Here is a 15,843-nt window from a genome sequence, read left to right as displayed (position 1 = left end):
CAGTCTAAACCAACAAACTAGATTGTACCGAACCAACTAACAAAATTCGATCCTGTTTTCTTCAAAATAAAGTGTTTTTTTTTTTTTTTTTTTTTTTTTTTTTTTTTTTTTCACTAACATAGAAAAAGGGAAGTTTCGGTTTGGTCAGCGGTACTGTGCTTAAAAAACCATCATAAACTTAACCGAACCAACCGAGTAGTAATATAATATATCTATTGATTTTTGGGGCGACTGGACAATTTTTTTATTTTAAAAAATATCTAAACACAATTTTCATCCCAAAAATGTCTAAACGTAAAATACTAAATTAAAATACATAGTAATTATTTAAAAATATAGACATATATACCCTTCCAGACAATCAACATAAATTACACCAAATTTATGTACAAACTCTAATGTGTAAATTGTCACATCCCCTTCCACGCTATCTTTTTAATCTAGAAGTGATATGAAGACAGAAGATGTCAACCCTATTAGGACAATAATTGTCTAACATACTCCTGTGAACCTGTGTCTTTAGCACATATTAAACCTGATTAGCAGTTTATAATTCTCTAGAACTTAACACACAATCTCAGTAATAGCTCAAAGTATACAGATTACTATTAATTAAAATATCAACTTCAACATATATAACAGTTTCAGAAAAACCAAACCTATTTACAACAACAGTTCAACAAAATTTCTACCTTAATTACCACGACATGTACAGGAAAAACTAGGGTTTAAATAAGACATAGTGGACCACTTAAACTTCAAGCCCTCTATGATCCTTGAGTAGTGATTGACTGGCAGAACTGCTATGTTGGGGTTAATATCCTAAATCTCGTAGGGTTCTATAGTTTATAATTGTATTGTACAAACATTGTATTTATGTAATTAAATATATGATGTTTTATTTCACAATTAGTTGCATTAACCATAAAACAATAAACTAACATCCAAGGTTATCTTGTAGCTTAAACATGTATGTAGAGATATACGGCTGGATCATGTTTAAGTGATAACCTAAATGGTCTGGATGGATAAGGTTGGATACCTTATCCTGGTGATACTACGAGTATGACCCACTTTGTAGATGTTACAATTGTTGTAAAGTACTACAAATGATCTCATCCTGGTCATTTATGTGGAGACATATGAGCAGGGATATTCTATACAAAAAAGTTTGTATAAGACCGGACCACGAAATATTTAGTCTTATTATATAACATTGTTCATAATAGAGACTTGTATTTTACCAGGATAACCATAGGTAACATGATCTGAATTCTGATTGAGTTGTGAATTTTTACCCATGAGGGTAGTCCTTTGATTTGCATGGGTGGGAGTGGCCAGATTGCCGACTTAATAAGCCTACCATTTTGGAGATTCATCTGATTGGGGAGTTGGAAACACAGCTACACAAAGAGGGAATTCACTCATTCCCCAATGCCGGGGCAAGTAGATAAATTAATCCCTTAAGGACTAATTTTGGGGCTTGAACAATGTGGTGCCACACCCTCTCCTGGCCCGAGAGGAGTTTAGTCATATTTGAACTATGATTTATTGTTCATTAGAGGTATCAGTGGTACTTAAAGAGTTGATGTAACTATAGGGGAAAAATGGTAATTTTGGTGCAGCTGTACTTATGAGCAATTTGTGAAGGGTCACTATACTGTTGATTGGTTATATCCAATGGATATAGAAATATACCTGTAATGTGAAGAGTGCAGGTGTCGGTTTTTAGTAGAATGCTTGACAGTTAACGCGAATGCTGAATAATTTAATTGAAGAGTTTAATTAATTATTCACGTACCGTTGGAACTTCAAGCTACATGTCCATAAGGTCCCCTCGATAGCTCAATGGGATTTTATGAGAATCAGTTTTTTTTATTAATTTGAACGGTTGAAATTAATTATATATGGTATAATTATATAAATTTTAATTATATATAATATAATTACTATAATGTATTTGATACATTATAATAAAAAGTATTTTTTTTAGAGAAATTAAAATATTTTAATTTATGGGAATTGGATTCATATAATTAAATTTAATATAAATGGGATTTATATTAAATACCGTTGTTGAGAGAATTAACTATAGGTTATATTGTATTGAATACAATATTAAACTATAAGTTATATGTTATATTTCATATAACATATAGTTTAATATATATTGTATGATAAAGTAGTTATCATATATATATATATATTAAGGCTTATTATTAAAATTAATTTTATTTAAAAAAGAAAAATCAGTTTTAGGGAGGGAGTTGTAATTCCCTCTCCCTTTTTCTCTCCACAACGTGCAGGAATGGAGGAAGGGGCTTTAATCTTTTTCTTCCAAAAAAAAAAAAAAAGACATAGAGAATGTTGTGATCTCAATCCTTCCTCCCCCTCCTCTATACTAAGAAAATCTCTTCTCTCTCAAAATAAAAAATAGCCAGAGCTCACTCCTTCTGGGTTTTCATCCTTGAGAATACCGTGGTAGCCATTGTGGTGGTGCCCTTTTCGAAGAGGATTTATTGTGAACATTGGATTCTTCAAAGGTAAGAGTTTTAAACCCAAATCCATTCTCTTCTATTTTTTTTCCAATATGTTGTAATTATGTAATTAAATGCATATTTTTTTTGTTGTTTTACTGTAAAATTTTCATTATGTGAAATTTGGGAAAATTGGGACAATCTGCTTCCGCTCAAGAACCATAACAAGGTTCCTTCAATTGTTATCAGAGCCAGATTTTGATCCCAATTTTTCCTAATTTTCAGAATTTTTTTTACAATGTTGGTGGGTATCTCATTTTGTTTATTCGTATGATGAATTCTGTGTTGAATGGTTTGCATTTAATGGATGTTTTTGGGATTAGATGTCTTAGATTTTCTTTTATTTACAAATTTGATTATGTAAAGGCCCATGTTTTTGGGGCATAATTCGCTATCGAGTCTGTATTGATTGTCCTCGAGTCATTCATGATGGTTCCTACCCAAAAATGGTGAAGTTTTGAAGATGTTCGAAACTATACAGTGGGTGAATGTATAGTAGTGTCGTGACGTTGTACCCTAGCATCACGACGCTGCAATGCGGCAAACAAAGGAAAACTTTGTAGCATCGGGATGCTAGGGCACGATGTTGCGACGCTTTGAGACAGAGTTTTCACGCAGTTCAACTCCAATTCAAGCGTGGTTCATGGTCTGTTGGTTTGGTTCGGTTTGTGGTTTCTCCAGTTCGAGCGATTTTGGGTTCATCTGGACTAGTTCCAGGTCTGGTTCGAGCAGTTCAAGGTCCGATTCACCTATTTCGAACCAGATGGATATTTATTGTAATAGTTAGTTTTAAATTTCCTTTTAGGTATCCAATCCCGTTCCGTTAATTGCTTTTATACACTAGAAAATTATACATGTGATGTATGATTTATTTTATTATTATATGTCATAGTATGTCATATAGTATAAAATCCCACTATAGGTTATACATTTAATTTCATGCATTATATTATAAATGTTATGATTTTAGATGCATGATTTAATTTTATAGCATGCTCATGCATCATTATAATATAAATGTTATAATATATGCATGCATGCATTAATAGCATATCCATGCATCATTTATATTATAATTGTTATAATATATGGTTTGATGAATGTATGAATGTATGCTATAATATGTTTCATTACCTTACTACATAGATATTATATATGTTAGTAATGAAATGAAATTGCATGAAGCATGACACTACCTTAGATAATTTATAAATAATTTACTTAAGTATGCCAAAGCATGCAATGTATGGTTTTAATTTATTTCATTTTTTATAATTATTATAACAAAATGAAATTAGAAATTAAAATCAATAATTCAGAGTTGCATGCAAAACTTAGGTAAAAATTATTTTTTAAAATTGTTTTAAAACATGATTTAGATAGACCTAAGATCACATTTCTAATAAGATTAGAAATTTAAGTTTAATCTTTTAATCGGTTTAGTATGATTAAATTTATTCTTAATAAAAGATTAACTTTGTAATAAATGTATCTATAAGGGAACTTTTGTCTAAGGCGAGTTTTGTCTAGGCTAGATATTTAAGTTGATGGAAACGTAACACCCTTACCTGGAAACTTACTTGGAAAGGTGAATTAGATAGATTTATTACAAGCATGCAAGTTTGATTAAAGTTTGTTAAAGAGTTTAATAGACCTTAATCAAAATTGTTTAACTATGCAAAGGCAAGTGTTGTTTTCGGGAAAATTAAACATTCACTTAGTTAAAATCAGTAGCCGGATTTTTCTAGGTTAATTAACCCTAGGTAAAACACTCAATAGGAGGAAAATGGGTATATGATACTTCATTTTTTATTTTCACGTTTCTCCCTAAAAGTTCACACTGTGAGATCTATATTCGACCTCAAGGCACCTTGAGTGTCCCCCAACGGATGACATTTGTATAAATCAATATCAAGGTGAATGGAGAGAGTGTTTATAGTAAGTGGGAGTGGGACGTGTGACAACATAGCCCTCGGTCTCTCTCATTAGTTGGAAGTAAGGTTTCATGCTAGCCTCATGGCACCTTGAGTGTCCCCCTATAGGATGGAATTTTTGCATGGTGCTTTATTCAAACTCCAACAATGGATAGGGTTACTTTAGTTTCATGTCCCAATTGGTTTTTTCCTATAGTTGGCTTATTGGGACTAAATACTAGGACCTAAAATGAGAGGTTACACTTATAAGAATTGTTAAGCAAGTTTAACAAATTTTGGGCCGAACAATGGTGACTGATAGTTACAGTAAGAAGGTGTTTTTTTGTCTATTAGTTGAGATTGTCTCATTTTAGTGAAGGGGCACCTGATCATCCTAAGGTGACTTTTGTCTTGCCTCACTGAAACATCATTGCAAAATAGATGTCACTTAGGATACATTAAACTATTTTGCTAAAAATTGATTGGTTGTCTTGATGGTTTAATGCATTTATACTAATTATAAATAATTTGTATGGTTTCAGCAAACTTATTTGAATATGACTTCCGCAACCCTAAATTACTCGTTGTTGACAAACTAATAGGCGAAAATTACACTTCGTGAAAAATACGATCAACACAATCCTTATCATCGATGACCTTTGTTTTGTCTTTATGGAGGACTATCGTCCCATTCCAGCTCTCAATGCTACTCAAAATGTTCGAGAAACATACGGGCGAGGGATACGGGAAAACAAGAAAGCCCAAGCATACATCTTGGCAAGTCTTTCTGAACTCTTGGCCAAGAAGTATGAGCCCATACTCACGGCCCATGAGATTATGGAGTCCCTGGGGGTAATGCTCGGACAATCGTCCGCACAACTCAGGCACGACGCTTGTTCGGAGCTAAGTAGGTGTCGTTAATTCTACCTAACTTGAAACAAATAATATTTATAAAGCTTGAACAACAACCTAACTAACCCATAATTAAAATAGAAGTAAGAGGTCGATCAATAGGGAATGTTATTTAATCCTTTCTTTAACTAAGCTTAAATATGAAAGCTATAAAACAGGGTTTTTTTTATTAAGACAAGAAACATGCTAAAAATCAGAAGATAAAAGCATAGTTGTAACCAAGTTTAGAACAATCTTGCTTCTAATCTAAGTTAGACATTCATTGCAATTCATATTATTGAATTCTACAAATTTAATTCCCAATCGGATTAAGCACGCAACTACTTACTTAATCTAGATTAAACTAATCTCTACAAAGGCGGACAACTAGCATAACCTAGTTAATAAAGCTTCCTAATCAACGATTAAGGTAAGATAGCCCTAACCCTAATCTTCTACATGCTTTTACCTCTATTGGGTTCCTTAGCGATCATATAGTAGAGAAAACACGTGCATTAAGTTCTAGGATTCAATTGTGTCGATTAATTGTTAAGATAGCTTACTTAGTTAATCAAATTTTCTCCAAATCTAGTAATTAGTGCGTCCTAGGTTGGTCAGCCATTCAACACGCAATTACTATTGCCTCTTGGAGATCTTGGCTAGACATTATATCGAACACATAAAAAAGAAATAAAAATCTAACCTAGGTAGAAAACAAAATTAACATAGAGACTAATTGATACAGAGAGAAATTCCAGCCTCTATTGAAATCGTGCTTCTTCCTCTTTAATAAAAATGAAAGAAAACTATTTATAGTTCTAGGGTAGCGTCGCGATGAAAATTCTAGCATTGCAATGCTAAATCGTAAAAAAGTTGTTGGACTAACGTTGCAACGTTGGGCTGACACTTGGTTGCACAAGGCGCGTGTAGGCGAAAATGAAGTACGTCAAAATCCAGAGCATTGTAATGCTGTGAGAAACGTTGCAACGCATCGAGTTTTTGCAGCAAAAAGTGAGTGTTCTATCTTAACTCGATACTTGATGCTCGATTACTCGGTAGCATTCACTTGACGAACCTTTTAGTATTTACTCAATGACTCGACAGCCTTACTCGATGGCATTTTGGGTATTTACTCGATGGCTTTTTTTACTTGATGACAATTTACTCGATGGCTGCCATATACTCGATGCTTGGTTACTCAACAGCTTTACTCGATTGTACTCGATGGTATTCTGCTAAATACTTGATGGCACTCAATTATACTAGATGACATTTCGGTAATTACTCGATTCTCTTCAATTTATTGATTTTCTTGGTCATTTTTTTTATCCTTTTTGGCCCGATTTTCTTGTAATGACTCCTAAACGTCTCGAGGACTGTTTTACCTACAAAATTAGCATTTAAAGCAAATAATCAATACAATTTTGGGGAAATTAACATAGAAAATATACATCCTAAAAACCTAACAATGCTCTTCACATCTTTAATGCTCTTCACATCTTCAATGCTCATATACAAGAAGGGGCATCTGTTCGAGAACATGTTCTCAACATGATGGTCCCCTTCAACGTGGTGGAGATGAATAGGTTCGTCATGGATGAAGTCATTCAGGTTAGCTTCATTCTAGAATCTTTACCTAAAAGTTTCCTACAATTCCGTAGTAATGCTTTTATGATCAGGATTGACTACAACCTGACCATCTTGCTCAACGAGCTATAGACCTTCCAGTCCTTGATGAAAACCAAGGAACAGAAGGATAAAACAAATGTTTCTTCGTCCTCTAACAAATTCTACAGAGGTTCAACCTCTGGAACAAAATATGTGCCTTCTTCTTCTGGCACCAAAAAGTGGAATATGAAGAAAGGTGGAAAAAAGAAATCTAACCCACCAGCTGCTGCCCAAAAGGGCAAGAAAGCCAAGGTTGCGAAGGGAATCTATTTCCATTGCAGCCAGGAGAGACATTGGAAGAGAAACTGTCTCAAATACTTGGCGGAAAAGAAGAAAGTCAAGTAAGGTGAATATTATTTGCTTATTTTGAAAACCTGTTTAGTGGAGAATGATGATTCGGTCTGGATAATTGATTCGAAAGCTACTAACCACGTTTATTCTTCATTTTAGAGAATTAGTTCCTAGTGGCAATTAAAAGCTAGGGAGGTGAAGATGCGGGTTGGAACAGGGCATGTTGTCTCGGTTGTGTCAGTGAGAGGTCTTCAGTCAACTTTACAGAATAGATATATTTTGTTAGAAAATGTATATGTAGTTCCTAGTTTGAAGATGAACTTAATTTATGTAAAGTGTTTACTTGAACAATCATATTGTATAAACTTCTTTGTAAATAAAGTGTTTATTTCTAAGAATGGTGTCAATATTTGTTCCGCTGAACTGGAAAATAATTTATATGTGCTAAGACCGTTAGCAACTAAAGCCTTCTATAACACTGAAATGTTTAAAGCTGTGGTAACTCAACATAAAAGACTTAAAATTTCTCCTAAAGAAAATTTCCAACTTTGACACTTGAGATTAGGACACATCAATCTCAATAGGATTGAGAGATTAGTGAAGAATAGACTTCTAAGCGAGTTAGAAGAAAATTCTTTGCCAGTATGTGAGTCATGCCTTGAAGGCAAAATGACTAAAAAACCTTTTTACTGGAAAATATCACAGTGCCAAAGAACCTCTAGAGCTAGTACATTTAGACTTCTGTGGTCCGATGAATGTCTAAACAAGGGAAGGTTTTAAATCATCACGTTTACTGATTATTATTCAAGATATGGGTATGTTTATTTAATGTAACATAAGTCTGAATCTTTTGAAAAGTTTAAATAATTCAAGGTTGAAGATGAAAATACAATGAATAGAACAATTAAGACATTTTGATCTGATCGAGGTGGAGAGTTTTTGGATCTAATATTCTATAACTATTTGATAGAGCATGGAATTGTGTCCCAACTCTTAGAATTTGGTACACCTCAATAGAATGGTGTATCAGAAAGAAGAAATCGAACCTTGTTAAACATGGTTTGGTCTATGATGAGTTACGCTTTCTTACCTGATTCTTTTTGGGGTTTTGCAGTATAGACTGCAGCGTACATTCTGAACTGTGTTTTATCTAAGAGCGTTATCAAAACACATTTGGAATTATGGAATGGTCGTAAAGCTGGTTTACGTCATTTCAAAATCTGGTGTTGCTCAGCACATGTGCTTGAGGCAAATCCTAAAAAACTGGAAACTTATTCAAAATTGTGCCTATTTGTTGGCTACCCCAAAGGAACAAAAGAGGGTTTCTTTTTCGACCCTATGGAAAATAAAGTGTTTGTATCAACAAATGTTGCTTTTCTAGAAGAACACCATATATGGGAGCACAAGCCCCGCAGTAAGGCTATGTTTAATGAACTTTCCAAGGAATCTACTAAACCTTCAACAAGAGTTATCGAAGAACCCAACACCTCAACAAGATTTTTTAAAGTTGGATCATCTAGTATGTCAAATCCACCTCAAATGTTGAGGGAGCCTCGATGCAATGAAAGGGTTGTGAACCCACCTGTCCGTTACATGAGTTTAACAGAAATCCTAGCTATGGTAGCTGATGGAGATGTTGAGGATCCATTGTCCTACAAAAAGCAATGGAGGATGTTGACAAAGATGAATGGATCAAAGCTATGGATCTAAAAATGTAGTCGATGTACTTTAATTTGGTTTGGAATCTCGTAGATCTACCTAATGGGGTTAAAACTATAGGTTGCAAATAGATCTACAAGAGACAACGAGTGCTAATAGGAAGGTGCAAACCTTCAAGGCTAGACTAGTGGCAAAGGGTTATACCGAAGTTGAGAGAGTTGACTATGAGGAGACTTTCTCACCTGTTGCCATGCTGAATTCTCCTATCCATTGGCTCATATTATGACTATGAGATTTGGAAAATGGACGTCATGACTGCCTTTCTGAATGGCAATCTTGAAGAGACCATTTATATAGAGCAACTCAAAGGATTCATAACTCAAGGTCAAGAGCATAAAGTTTATAGGCTTAATCGATCCATTTATGGTCTAAAATAAGCTTCTCGATCTTGAAACATAAGGTTTGATACTGTGATCAGATTTTATGGCTTTTATCAAAATGTTGATGAGTCTTGTGTATACAAGAAGATCATCAATAGGTTAGTAACTTTTCTAGTATTATATGTAGACGATATCCTACTCATTGGGAATGATGTAGGTCTACTGTCTAAAGTTAATAACTGGTTAGTGACCTAATTCCAAATGAAAGATTTGGGAGAGGCTCAGTTTGTTCTAGGAATTCAAATCTTTAGAGATCGAAAGAATAAAATGCTAGCTCTGTTTCAAGCATCATATATTGACAAGATGCTTCTCAAGTATTCGTTGCAGAACTCCAAGAGAGGGGATTACTACCTTTCAGGCATGGAGTAATATTGTCTAAGGAACAGTGTCCTAAGACACCTTAAGAAGTTAAGGAAAGGAGATGGATCCCCTATGCATCAGCTGTTGACAGCCTAATGTATGCACTGTTATGTACTCAACCTGACATCTTCTATGTGGTGGGGATAGTCAGTAGATATCAGTCTAATCCAGGATAAGATCACTGGACCACCGTTAAGAATATCCTCAAGTATCTACGGAGAATGGGGGACTACATGCTTGTGTATGGTTCTAAGGATCTGATCCTTACAGGATACATAGACTCTCATTTTTAAACTGGTAAGGATTCTAGAAAATCTACATTAGAATCAGTGTTCACTCTTAACGGATGGGCAGTAGTTTGGAGGAGCACCAAGTAAGGGAGCATTGCTGACTCCACTATGGAGGTCGAGTATGTAGCAACTTGTGAAGCTGTTAAGAAAGTTGCTTCACTCAGGAAATTCTTGACTGATCTGAAAGTCGTTCCAAACATATCAAAACCCATCCCACTTTATTGTGATAATAATGGTTCTATGGCTAATTCTCGAGAGCCTAGAAGTTACAAGCACGGGAAACACATAGAGTAGAAGTATCATTTCATCCGAGAGATTGAGCATCGAAAGGACATGATCATCACGTAGATAGCTTGGGAGTAAAATGCTTTATCCATTTACAAATGGCCTCACGACTAAGATGTTTGAAGGTCACCTGCAGAGTATGGATTTATGGGATAGGCCACGTTTAGAGTAGAGCAAGTGGGATATTTGTATTGGGCATGATGTGCTCTAGTTTATTGTTTGTCTACTTTTTATTTTAGTTTGACTTTTACATTGTACACTCCACTAGCTTTAGATCAAGTAGGATATTGTTGGGGTTGATATCCTAAATCTCGTAGAGTTCTATAGTTTGTAATGACATTGTACAAACATTTTATTTATGTAATAAAATATATGATGTTTTATTTCAAAATTAGTTGCATTAACCACAAACCAATAAATTAACATTCAAGGTTATCTTGTAACTTAATCATGCATGTAGAGACATACAATTGGATCATGTTTAAGTGATAACCTAAATGGTCTATAGTAGATGAATAAAACTAGATACCTTATCCTTGTGAAACTACGAGTATGACATGTTTTGTAGATGTTATAATTGTTGTAAAGTGCTACAAATGATCAGATCCTGATCATTCATGTGGAAACATGTGAGCAAGGATATTCTATACAAAGGAGTTTATATAAGACCGAACCACGAAATGTTTAGTCTTATTATAACGTCATTCATAATAGGGACTTACATTTCACCAAGATGACTATAGGTAACATGATCTGAATACTAAGTGAGTTGTGAGCTCTTGGTCATGAGGGCAGTTCTTTGATTTGCATGGGTGAGAGTGGCCAGATCACCAACTCAATAAGCCTACCATTTTGGGGATTCGTCTGATTGGGGAATTGGAAAAACAACTACATAAGGGGGAATTCACTTATTCCCCAATGTCGGGGCAAGTAGATAAATTGCTCCCTTAAGAGCTGCGGGGCTTGAACAATGTGGCGCCACACCTTCTCCTAGTCCGATTGGACTATGATTTATTGTTCATTAGAGAAAGCAGTGATACTTAAGGAGTTAGATGTAACTAAAGGGGTAAAACGGTAATTTTGGCGTAGCTGTACTTATGAGCAATTTGTGAAGGGTCATTATACTGTTTGGTTGTATCTAATGGACATGGAAATATATCTATAGTGCGAAGAGTGCAGCTGTCGATCTTTAGTGAAGTGCATGACATTTTAACGAATGGTGAATAATTTAATTAAAGAGTTTAATTAATTATTCAGTACTGTTGGAGCTTCAAGCTACAAGTCCATGGGGTCCCCTCGATAGCTCAACGAGATTTTAAGAGAATCAGTTTTTGGATTCATTTGAACTGTTTAAATTAATTGAGAGAATTAATTATATATGATATAACTAATTAAAATTTAACTATATATGATATAATTACTATAATGTATTTGATACATCATAATATAAAGTACTTTTTTTTAGAGAAATTAAAATATTTGAATTTATGTGAATTGGGTTCATATAATTGAATTTAATATAAATGGGATTTATATTAAATATCGTTGTTAAGAGAATTAACTATAAATTATATTGTATTGGATACAATATTAAACTATAGGTTATATGTTATATTTGATATAACATATCGTTTAATATATATATTAAGGTTTATTATTGAAATTAATTTTACTAATTTTATTTCTTAAAAAAAATAGTTTTAGGGAGGGAGTTGTAACTCCCTCCCCTTTTTCTCTCCACAACGTGCAGGAGCGGAGGAAGGGGCTTCAGTCTTCTTCTTCCTAAAAAAAAAAACATAGAGAGTGTTGTGATCTCAATCCTTCCTCCTCCTCCTCTCTACTAAGAAAATCCCTTCCCTCTCAAAATAAAAAATAGCCAGAACGCACTCCTCATGGGTTCTCATCCCTAAGAATAATGTGGTAGCCATTGTGGTGGTGCCCTTTTTTAAGAGAATTTAACGTGAAGATTGGATTCTTCAAAAGTAAGGTTCTAAACCCAAATTCATCCTCTTCTGTTTGTTTTTCCAACGTGCTGTAATTATGTAATTAAATGAATATTTTTTTTCTGGAAAACTTTCATTCTGTGAAATCTGAGAAAATTAGGACAATCCGCTTTTGCTAAAAAATCCTAACAAGGTTCCTTCATACTAGGCCTCGAGGCGTCGGCCACTACCTAGGGAGAGAAAACATTTGAAAGAATGAGCTTACAAATGCTCAACATGGAATTATAGTACATAAAAAACCTTCGAATAAAACTCATCATCATTTTTTTGTAAAGCACCTCTACTCCTCTGTCTGAACATGAGGGGAACCTCTTTTGCTCAATTCCTAATATCCTTAGTTGAGATAGAGCTGTTTTGCTCGATCTCGTCAATGTCGATAACATAGATCATACGTGCACATAGAACTAAATAGGATCCTGACTACCTAACAATATCCTTTGGTATCAAGGGATCCCTAGCATAACTGGAAATCTGGGTACCTTACCATACCTTCAGTACCAACATTTGGAGTATGGCTTTTGTACAAGGCACAAATTATTAAAACATTCTATAAACATAAAACAACATACTCAATGATAAAATGATTGAACTTCAAAGCTACATGTCATTACATAGTGCCTTATAAACATTAATCATGCTTATAAATTTCTTTGTAGAAATTCAACATATTTCATAATATGGGCATAAGCTTATTGAAAATGTCAATTTCACGTATAAAATTTCAGTCTTTAAAATTATGGATCATGTGATCAACATATATTCAAAGTATGTGTTGAGTAAATCATGGTATAAAAAAACATGTTAAATTGACTATGCACTAAAAACCATTTATAAAAACTTGTCACTCACAATTTCCAACTCCATCCTTTAGGTATATAAGCCTCTCCTAATTGAACTTGGCCTGAAAATAACATTATTAACTTATAGTTATCCTTTAGATGATTATTCAATACAAATAATAGATGATTATTTAGTCTAAATAGTGCATCAACAACTTGTCATTCAACCATAATTTCCTTAACCCCGAAACAATCCTTAAAATATCCTAACTTTACTTAGACTTCTCTAAAACCCTAATTTAGTCCAATTTAGAATTTTACCTTATACTTTAATCCTCAAATTACCTTCAAATTAATTTATGATTCCAAATCAATTCAATCCCAAGGTCAGAGCATCTAATTGATATCTATGAGGACTTAATTTAAGCTTAGGAACATCTTGATTAACCTTAATCTTGTCCAATTTTACCTAATTTTTTCATTAACCCTAATTAGGGTTTACTTTATAAACAAACTCCTTAATCAACTTAAAATTCCAATTTCTTCTGATTTCATGTTTAAGCTATCATATTAATACAAATTGGGCCACTAATTATGCTTAAGAACACCTTAATTACCAAAAAAATTTGATTTCCATCTTTTAATCACGGACAAAAGATGACAGACAGGGGTCATCTTCAACCTCCAACTCATAATTTCTTCCAATTTCGGTGAGCTTTCCAGTGAGACTTCCGATGTCCAAATTCTCTCATTTCAGCCATAACCACTCGAATTATATTATATAAACCTCTTACCCATCATCTAACTATCTTACCCCAAAGTTTAGAGCCTCCAATCGCCCTGAATCTCCTGGAATCGGTCAAACACTCCTGGGTCCCCTGTTTTTCCGGCGAAAAAGTTGAAGAAAATTTCTCTAAATTTGACGTTTTCGGCCAATAAAACATCAAATAACTTTTAAAAAGCTTTAGAGGAACGACAGAATCAACTTAAGTTCGAAGTAGCCTATAAGTCCATGAATTTGCATAAAACCTGAAGTCCTCTGGTTTTCAAAAAAAAAAAAAAACTGCACAGCGTTCTGTTTTCTTCAAAATCATGGCCTTACCAAATTCCTTCTCCTTCATCAGCCCATAAAATTCCCTCTTCAACTTTCATGAAGAAAATTTTTCAATTGCTCGACTGGTTTGAGAGAAATTCTTTAAATTCTCCACGGGTATACCCCTGCACGTGACAACAACATTTATAGCTTTCAGCCCTTAATTCATCAATTTCTAAACCAAATTCCTTCAAATTTCTTGCATAATTCTCTAGATCTATCCTTTAACTACTTAACCCTTGAAAATTAAGCTCTAATATTACCTCAATTGCTCAGAATCTCCTTAATCAACCAGTTTAGCTTCTGAATTTTAGCAAAATCTTTCAACCTTCTTTTTTCTCGTTTGTGATGTAATCAAAGAAAATAAGAAATGGCACAACAAATTTTAGAGCACCGATCAGTTCCTCTCCAATTTTTATACTACCGCCTTTTTTTGAAAAAAAAAATTAATTAATTAAATCCCATGACAGCTGCTGCCATATTGTTCCATCACCTCTACTTCCACTTCCAATTAAAATAACTTGACGGAATTTCCCCCAAATTATTTAGTCACCTTTTTAATTCTTTGCCATAAAAAAAAAAAATTAATTCCTTTTAAATCCCCTTCCAACTTGATTTCTTAACTTTCCAAATTCTCCATTTAAATCTCTTTCTAACAAAATGTCACTCTAATTTATTATTTTTCTCTATTACAACCTTGGCAAATTTTCCTTAAATAAATAATATCAACGAAACTCATAGCTGTTGGGTTACTTAAAACATCTCCAAAATTCCCTTTTATTCTCCCATTATTCACCAATTTAGTTTTTCCCTTTGAGTTCCATACTCAATTGATTCCCCTTAATATGCGTTTAAGACAATAAATAACATTATAAATTCTCAAGCATAGACATTGAGAAATTCAAAATCTAGGATTTACATCATTGTTTTAAATAGTAAAATTGTTGAAAATATTTTCAAGTATAGTAAAATGTCATCGTCTATTGGTGATAGTCTGCAATAGACTTCTATTACTCGGTATATAGACTGCGACAGATTTATAGACACTAATATTTTACTATATTTGTAAATAAATTGACTCATTTTCCTTTATTAAAAAATAAGCCAAATCTAATCCAAAAATTCAATTTTTTGTGAATATAAGAATCATAATCTAATCCAAAAATTCAAAATAATCGAAAATAAGAAGATTTAATGAAAAAATCGATTGAAGCATTTAGTTACACAAGTAAATTATATATATATATATATATAAAATACCGTATAAAAGTGAAAAATGTCTCTATGAAAGCCCCCGTGTGCTCACAAGTACATCCTCTACGAACAAATACAAGCAAAATCAATTTAAAAATGAAAAATAAACTTTATTAAAAAAAAAATATATACCAATACAAATGATAACTTCATATCATAATAATATAGTCACAAATACAAGGTCTGTACAAGATAAAATAAATAATCATTCATACTTCTAGTAAATAAGGGATATATGACACCCATTTCCACCCTACTTAATTACAATGTCATCCCACAACCCTCAAACCTATGAACCTACCTCATTTCCTACAAATACACAGGTTAATGTGTTTTGTTACCATACATAAATGAGATGTTGTAAAATTTAATGACGATAC

At 33.4% G+C, this 15,843-nt stretch overlaps 1 long non-coding RNA gene across 1 annotated transcript; it reads right to left on the bottom strand.

Moving 5' to 3' along the window:
* Positions 1-219: 219 nt before the first annotated feature.
* Positions 220-14,694, bottom strand: LOC120072989 (uncharacterized). Its single transcript, XR_005480650.2, has 4 exons — positions 14,473-14,694; positions 14,219-14,334; positions 13,931-13,994; positions 220-13,238 (listed from the first exon to the last, which is right to left on the bottom strand). It is a non-coding gene; the product is annotated as an uncharacterized LOC120072989 (long non-coding RNA).
* Positions 14,695-15,843: the final 1,149 nt, after the last annotated feature.

The sequence above is a fragment of the Benincasa hispida genome, chromosome 3, assembly GCF_027475165.1.
Source record: "Benincasa hispida cultivar pf3 chromosome 3, pf3_genome.v1.1, whole genome shotgun sequence".
Classification (NCBI taxonomy): domain Eukaryota; kingdom Viridiplantae; phylum Streptophyta; class Magnoliopsida; order Cucurbitales; family Cucurbitaceae; genus Benincasa; species Benincasa hispida.
The sequence above is the reverse complement of the archived record's forward strand: the minus strand, read 5'-3'. Positions and strand labels throughout refer to the sequence as shown.